This window comes from Diabrotica virgifera, chromosome 10 (genome assembly GCF_917563875.1).
Source record: "Diabrotica virgifera virgifera chromosome 10, PGI_DIABVI_V3a".
NCBI lineage: Eukaryota > Metazoa > Arthropoda > Insecta > Coleoptera > Chrysomelidae > Diabrotica > Diabrotica virgifera.
The window spans coordinates 116,482,334-116,491,634 of record NC_065452.1 but is presented as its reverse complement, the minus strand read 5'-3'; positions in this window follow the sequence as shown (position 1 = coordinate 116,491,634).

Here is a 9,301-nt window from a genome sequence, read left to right as displayed (position 1 = left end):
AGTAGGTACCCTGGACACCAGGTATTCCGGAGATCGCTTTCGATGTCATATTCGTCGTAAGCGACCCCAAAAACACCCGAGTAATTATTTTTGACTAATTTTTTAATAAATTTTTTGCCGAAAACTCCACAAGACGAGGTAAAAAGTAGGTACCCTATGCACCAGGTACTCCGGAAATTACTTCCGATGTCCATATTCGTCGTTAGTGGCCCTAAAAACCCCCGAGTAAAGATTTTTGACTAATTTTTTAATGAACTTTAATGACGAGGTCAACAGTAGGTACCCTTGGCAACAGGTACTCCGGAGATCACTTATGACGTCATATTTGTTTTCAGCGACCTCAAATCCCCCGAGTAACAAAATTGAACTCATTTCCGTCGATAATTGACGAGTTCTGAATTTTTTTTTGTCTGTTTGAGATGCACTTTAAGAATGCATGTTTTGTATGCAGTTTTTCAAAATTATCTCTTGGCTAGAGGCCACAAAGTTTCCTGGCGTATTCACGAATCGAATGCAAAAAGAATTATTAAGATCCGTCTTGTCCTTTTTTTTCGGAGGTTCAGTGCTTCGACTAAATGTATTATGTTTTCCATCTTTTGCGTTATTTTGCCGGTTATTAGCGCGCTCATCACTGTATATGTTGGTCTTTGTGTTCTAATGCAGTGGTTCCCAACCTTTTATCTCTGGCAACCCACCTCCTGATGTTTTTTCATATTCGCGACCCATCCCTCACCCACGATTATATATAATGTACGCTACTCAGTTACTGTAAGAGCCACGGCGCGACCCACCTTAAATCTGCCCGCGACCCACCGGTTGGGAAACGCTGGTCTAATGTATTACAATTCCACGCAATTTGGAGTTTTCGCTTGGCTTCCTTTGCGCGAAGGTGGAAGCCGCAGATATGGGTTTTAGATGGATTTGGTCTCAGAGAATTTTCCAGGTAGTACGTTGTCATTGTTTTTGAGGCAGTTTCGAGTTTCTCCTCTACTTCTTCAAAACTATTTATTCACCACATTTTGCGAGATCGCCGGCATAGAGAAAGTGCTTGGTTTCAGTCGGCGTGGGTTGGTCGTTTGTATGTACATATATTGAAAATCATTGGTGCTAAAACACTTCCCTGTGGGAAGCCGTTCTTTTGAACTCGCCACCTACTTACTTTACCCTCCAGCATGACGAAAAAAGGTCTGTTTTGCAGTAAAGAATATACGACCTTACCTAGATGGTGGTCATTGAGAGTATCGTAATCGTATATACACCAGGGAAATAAGGCAAAAATATACCATGTTCGGAAAACTTGAGCAGGTTGCAAATGGGTTTTTTGGGTACTACATACCTATACCATTATAAATACAAAAATGCCCGTCACAGTTTGAACGAGAAATTTAGTTATTAACAAATAAGGCTCAAAATGGGAGTTTTTCGTTTAAATCGCTACAGGTAAAAATAGGGTGTTTAAATATCTTATTTATAATAGTTTTCTTTTAGTAGATGAGCCAAGGTTTAAAATAGCGCTTTTTGAATTTTGGTCCGATCATTTGTTGCTTCGGATATTGCAAAATAAAACTAAAATTTCGAAAATAAAAAAATTGCTATAACTTTTGCGAAAATGAATTTAAGACTCACATATTGCATGAAAAGTTGAGTCAAACAGTCTGCACAATGCACAAAAATTTTTAAGACGATTCGTCGATTAGTTTAAATTTTATTCAATTTGTTTATCGCAAAGAGCTTTTATATAATGATATAGCAATTCTGTGAAAACAATATGAAAGAACAATAGTCATATTTTCAAAGCGTTTAAAAAAATCATTAAAAAGTCATTTTATCACTCAGAAAATATATTACTAAAATAGTCATTTTTGGCTTATAAACAATTTGAATAACTTTGTTAATATTGACTGTAGGCTAAAACTACACTGGGATTTGAAAAACTGGTATTTTTATACGAATTTTCAAAGAAAAACTTTTCGCCTAGGTTAATTACGGTCAAAGTAAGCCACTTTTTTTAATTTAATTGACGGCTACTTTGTTTATAATAATTAAGCAACCTAACTTGAGCTATTTTGAAGTTGAAGATATATAGTTTATGCGTAAAAGTTTGAGTAAACTTTGAACCTCAACAGAGTGGTTAATAAAGTTTTAAAATTGGCTCCGAACGGAATTAATTCGTGGTCGGTGGAGGGGAAATAATAAAATCCGTGCACTCAAAAAATGAAATTGATTCTGCAAACATATGCTGAGATTAATATCGCCGGAGCTTGTTGATGGATTTTGATTATAATTTTTTTAATTTTTATGTACTCGTAGTCTTATAGAGTACGTTATGTACACACATCCCCACCTAACATTACAAAATGTTAGGGGGAACTCCCCTTATCACATAGGGATATGAAAAATAGATTACGACCGATTCTAAGACCTACCGAATATACATATATAATTTCATAAAAATCGGTAAAGCGGTCTCGGAGGAGTATGGAAACGAACACTGTGACAGGAGAATTTTATAGATGTAAATATATAGATGGCTATTAACAAATAGGGGTTGGTCATAAAAGAGTGAAAATTAAGGGTTAAATGTATTTTTTAATTCTACATCATATAAAATTAAGGTAAATAATTTTATCCAAAAAAATAAACAAAAATGTCAGGGGGGCAGCCCCCCTTATAACTTATGGGTACAGAAAATAGGTTAAAACCTCTTCTCTGTCTTATAGGATATACGTGTAAAATTTCATAAAAATCGGCCAATCCGTTTCGGAGTAGTATGGTAACTAACACTGTAACAGGAGAATTTGATGTATATAGAAGTAACTGCGAATTAAATAATAAAAGTGGCTAACTTTGAGCCGAATTAACCTAGGCAAAAAGTTTTTTCTGAAAATTCGTGTAAAAATACCAGCTTTAAAAATCCTAAAGTAGATTTACTCTATAGTCAATATTAACAAAGCTATTCAAATTATTTATAAGCCAAAAATGACTCTATTTTGCTAACCTTTTTTCGGAGTGATAAAAACGACTTTTTAATGATTTTTTTCAACACTTTGAAAACATAACTATTTTTCTTGTATGTGGTTTCCACAGAATTGTTATATCATTATTATTTTCTCAACAATAACATTGCGAAAAAAAGCTCTTTGCGATAAACAAATTGAATAAAATTTAAACTAATTGACGAATCGTCTTAAAATTTTTTATGCATTATATGGAATATTTGACTCAACTTTTCGTGCAATATGAAAGTCTTAAGGCCATTTTTGCAAAAGTTATAGCACATTTTTTATTTTTGAAATTTTAGTCTTATATTGCAATTTTCGAAGCAAAAAATAATCGGACCAGAATTCAAAAAGTGCCATTTTAAACCTTGGCTGATCTGCTAAAATACGAATAAGTACTCTAAATAATATCTAATTACCCTATTTGTACCTGTAGCGATTTAAACGAAAAAACTGCGATTTTTGACCCTTCTCGTTTCTCGTCCAAACTGTGACGGGCATTTTTGTATTTATAATGTATTAGGTATATAGTACCCAAAAAACCCATTTGCAACCTGGCTGCTCAAGTGTCCCGACAAAAACCTTATTTCTCTGGACTAATAATTTGTGGAGCAATGTTTTGTGCCTTCTAATGGGTATTTGAGTTTTTCATAATGTAAAGTATAGCTCGCTGGTAACTATGATTAATGTGATTCGTAATACATTTCCAGTGAAAATAATAACTCTTTGGTAAGTGTTGGCGATACAATTCTTTTTTATATGCGTGTCCGCGAAGATTATAACCCTCAAAATATTTAAAACGAAAAGATTTAGTTCATAATAGAGGCCGACGAAAACAATTATTTCCCTTTCTGTTTCTGTTTCTGCCGACGAAAACAATTATTTCTGAGAACTTTTCAGTATTATAATTTTCGTGGACCCACAAACAGAAATGATGTTTTTTGCTGATACTCCTCAAAAAATAAATTTTTTCGCTAACACTTTATTAGGGATTATAATTTTCACAATCATATAATCGAAAATAATATTGTTCTCGGCGTTCATTGAAAGTTCTACTCTTCGCTGCATTTTTCGGAGTTATACTTTTAGTAGGAGGCGGCGAGACGTCTGCTTTTTTTGTATACGAGTGATATCATCATCATTATCTTGCCCTTATCTTTATGGGTCGTCGGCTTCCACAATTACATTTCTCCAACGTTTCTATCTTGGATCATATCAATATCAATCCTCTTTACCAACATGTCCTACCTAAGCGTCTCCTCCCAGGGTGTTTTGTTTATCAGGGGCCCAGAGACTTTGTTATTTTTCTCCTATTCCTTCCAGGAACCCCTAGATCAGCAACATTTGTATTGGATGACATCTCGATGTTGAACATGACAGTACCATCTTAACCTATGTTCTCTCATTTTTGACATCAATTAGTCCCACCCCTAGACTTCCCCTAATACCCACTCCTAATTTTATCCTATTTTGTCACTTTACTGGTCCATCTAGGCATTTTCATTTCCGCCACATGCATTCGATGTTCCGTTTTCTTTTCAATTGCCCAACATTCAGTTGCGTACATAACAGCTGGTCTTATGGATGCTTTATGAGAGTAAGTAAGGACTAAGCACTGAGATTTGGTGCAAACCTACTTTGACATGAAATTGATCACAGTCTCTCCCACACCTGTCCTAACACTAGTTATTACTCCCTTCATACATGTATTCATACACAGCATTTGCATATTCATCGGGGACTCCTTTCTTATTGAGTGCTCACTACAGAATTTTTCGAGGAACTCTATCATATACCTACTTTCTCAAAATCAGTGGATGACATATGAGCATTTGTTTCTTTACTCTTGTATTTTTCCATCAACTGCCTTATAATGAAAATTTCATCTATTGTTGACCTGCTCTGCTTAAAGCCAAACTGATTATCGGATCACACATTCCTCACACATCCGTCTATCAATTACCAATTACTCTCTTCCATATTTTCACGGTGTGACTAATTAGTTTTATGGCCATATAGTGTGTACATTGTTGTATATTTCTCTTGTTTTCGTTAACAGGTGACAGGTACTAATATACCTTCTGCTTCTTCATTCGTCTGGTATTTCTTCAACTTTCATAATTCTATTAAATAAACCTGTTAGTCAACTTGTTCCTGTCTATCCCAATGATCTCCCTAATTCACCAGGAATATCATCTGGTCCAACTGCTATTTTTAATCCTTTAGCAATTGATATTTTTGACGTGGGTTGATTTTTACCCCGTTTATCTCTTTCCTCTTCAAGACAGCTTCTTCAAGAATCTTCTTATTAGTGTGGATGTTGGAATTTTAGATCTTTTTTCTGTGTGGAATTGTTAGTGGTAATAAATCCGAAAAAGAAGCATTGGGTTTTAGTCCTGTCGCCAGGAGGGTACAACGGTCTTCTTTATTCAGATGGACTTACCCAAGTTTTTTATGTATTTTGACCCGTAAAACACGAATTTTTTGGGTAACAGTTGATCAGGATGTCGATAAGATTGTTGTAAACAAAGAACTTGAGGAATTACATAACAGCCATTTCTCGCAAAACAAATCATTTTTGTATTTCTTGGGTCATTCTAAGCAAAAAATGTTCTTATAAGTTTTTTCGTAGGATGCATGGTTTTCGAGATACACGCCGTTGAACTTTCAAAAAATCGAAAGATTGCAATTTTTGAACCCGAATAACTTTTGATTAAAAAGTGAAGTAGCAATTCTGCCTACCGCATTTGAAAGTTCAAATTAAATTCTATCGGTTTTGATTATTTGCATTGCTAGAAATTAATTTTTTTATTGTTAAACAAAGCTATAAACACATGGTGCTTGAGTGATGTTTTCAATGCATTTCTCATTTAAAATTGAACGAGTAGACGCATGCATTGGGCATAGGAAACACTATTTGTTTGCAGCTTCGTTTGACTATAAAAAATTAATTTTAGCAATGCAAATAATCAAAACCGGTATAATGCGGTAAGCAGAATTGCTATTTTATTTGCTAAACAAAAGTTATTCGGGTTCAAAAATTGCAATTTTTCGATTTTTTTATCTCTAAAACTGTGCATCCTACGAAAAACTTGTAAGAACATTTTTTGTTTAGAATGATCCAAAAAATACAAAAAAATGTTTTGTTTTGAGAAAAATCGCTGTTATGTAATTCCTCAAGTTCTTTGTTTATAACAATCTTATCGACATCCGGATCAACTGTTACCCAAAAAATTCGTGTCCTACGGGTCAAAATACATAAAAAAACTTCGGTAAGTCCATCTGAATAAAGGAGGCCGTTTTACCCCCCTGGCGACAGGACTATTTCGATTTTCGAGAAATTGAATCTATTTCAAAATTTCCTTGTGAAACTGTCTCTGGAGTGATGTTGCCATTATCATTAATAGCCTGATCTTCCAGTTGCTTGGTATGTTTTATGTTCGTGTACTTAATTTTCTGTAACTGGTAGAAACTGTTGAGCAGACAAAAATCTTCATCCTTAAAGTTATCTGGGTCGAAAGGACAAATACCAGCATATCAGAAGCATATCAGATATGAGGTGAATTGAATTAGTTTTACAAAATGAATATATCTCGAGTGGCATATGACTGGTGTGATTGTCAAGTTTTAATTAAATAGGTTACTGTTGAATAGGCTAGTTGAGAGTGCTTAAGATATTTAAGTACTTAAGATACTTAAAGTGCTTTAACCATTCGTAACACAGCTGATTATTTATCCAGCCATTGTCGAAGCAGTGATATATTGCACCTTCTTCTTGATGTGCCTATCCGTGACGAATGTTGGCGATCATCATGGCAATCTTCACTTTATCTGCAGCAACGCGGAAAAGCTACACAGATGTTGTGTTGAACCAGGTTCTGAGGTTCTTTAACCAGGATGTTCTTCTTCTTCCTGGACCTCGCTTTCCAAATATTTTTCCTTGAAGGATGGCTTGTAGGAGGGCATATTTGGATTCGTTTCGCATAATGTGTCCAAAGTATTCCAACTTTCGAGATTTGATGATGGTTAGTACTTCTCCGTTCTTCCCCATTCTTCTAAGAACCTCCTCATTTGTGACCCGATCAGTCCATGGGATTTTAAGAATTCTCCGATATAGCCACATCTCAAATGCTTCCAATTTCGGCACATATCCTCGTTAAAGGTCCATGATTCAACACCAAAAAACAGGACAAAGAAGACGTAACATCTCAGCATTCTTACTTTCATACCAAGAGAAAGGTTGTGGCTCTTGAAAAACGCCCCCATACGGTTGAAGATTGATCTAGCTTTTCCGATGCGCGCTCTTATTTCTTGGTTGTTGGTCCATTATTCATTTATTATGGTGCCGAGGTAGTTGTAGTGCCTCACTCTTTCTATAGGGGTTTGGTTGATATAGAGTTGACCTTCTGTTATCTTTTTCTTGCTGACGATCATAAGCTTTGTTTTCTTTACGTTTATATTGAGTCCATATTGTTGACTATAATACGTGATTTTGTCCATGAGGACTTGTAGGTCTTCTAGGTTGTCCGCAAATACTATAGTGTCATCTGCATACCTGATATTATTTAGCCGGTACCCGTTTAGTAGAATACCTTTTTCAGTTTCGTGCAAAGCTTCGATAAATATTCTTTCAGAGTAAAGATTGAAAATTAGGGGGGACAAAATTCAGCCTTGCCTCACTCCACGCATGATTTTGACATATTCGGTGAGTTCACCGTCAACTCTGAGGTTTGCAGTCTGATTCCAGTAAAGGTTTCTAATTTTTTTCAGATCTTGGTTGTTAATTCCTGCTTCTTTTAGTATTTGCATCATCTTGACGTGTTCTACTCCATCAAACGCCTTCTCGTAATCAACCAGACATGCGTATACGTCGCAATTTACGTCTCTGCATCTCTGGAATAAGACTTGTATTGAAAACAAAGCCTCTCTCGTACCAACAGGATTTATGAACCCGAACTGACTAGGCGAAATTTGACTTAGTTTTAAATTCTCGTATGGATTACCTTTAGGAACAATTTTAGGAGATGACTCATCAGGCTTATCGTACGGTATTCTTCGCACTTTTTGGCTCCTGGTTTTTTTGGAAGTGCAATAAACTCAGACTTTAGCCATTCTGTTGGTATTTGTCCAGAGTTGTATATGTTGTTGAATATCTTTGTGATTATTGCTATTGATTCGTTGTTCATCAGTTTGAGTAGTTCTGCTTGTATATTATCGGGACCTGCTGCTTTGCCATCCTTTGGCTGTGTTATGGCAGAATAAACTTCCTGCTGTAATATTATTGGTCCATCATTTGCCTCTTCATCTAGCTGAAAGGTGTTATCTCTTTGGTCTTCAAATAGTTTTTCTAGATATTCTTTCCACGTTCTAATTTTACCCTGTTTATCTAAGATGATGTTTCCGTCAGAATCAGTTAGATTTCCTCTCTGTCTCCGTCTTAGTCCACCTGTGAGTTCTTTAACTTTCCTATGTACATTGTGACTATCGTACTTTGATTGTAGAATCTCAATTTCTTGGCATCTCTCCATTGCTTCTTTTTCTTTCGCTTCTCTAATTTTCCTTCTTATTGATATATTGATTGTTTTGTATGTGTCGGGGTCATTTTTGGCATTTCTTCTTTCGTCCATTAGTTTCAGGATCTCATTTGTCATCCATGATTTCTTCTTGGTTAATTTATCTGCCTTTAAGTGTCTATCCTTTACATTTTGAACTATTTCGGTCATCTGTTTGATCATTTTTTCTTCGTTTGATGCGTCTCTAATTGCAGTCACTTGCTCGTTTAACGTGGCTTGGACCCTCATTTTCGTGTCAGGGTCTTTTAGCATACGTAGGTCGTATGATTGTGATTTATTTTCTGCACTATTTTGATTTTGACGCGAAATACTCCCCCCAGTGGAACGTGGTCCGTCTCTAAGTCTGCTCCAGGATAAGTCTTGACAGATGTAAAGCTGTTTCGGAATCTTTTGTTTACTAAAATGTAATCTATTTGATTTCTAATAATTCTCCCGGGTTTGTCTTGAGGGGATTTCCATGTGTACAGCTTTCGAGGTGGTAATTGGAAAAATGTGTTAGTGACAATGAGTTCTGAGTCTTCTGCGAATTTTTCTAGGAGGTCTCCTCTGTCGTTTCTGACTCCAAGTCCATGTGCGCCGATGTACTGCGTCTTATCTCCAGCTCCAATCTTGGCATTAAAGTCTCCCATAATGATAAGAACTTCCTGTCGTGGAATTTTCTGTATAATTCTGTTGATATTCTCATAAAACTCAATAGCTTCTTCCTCTTCTTTGTCTGCAGTGGGAGCA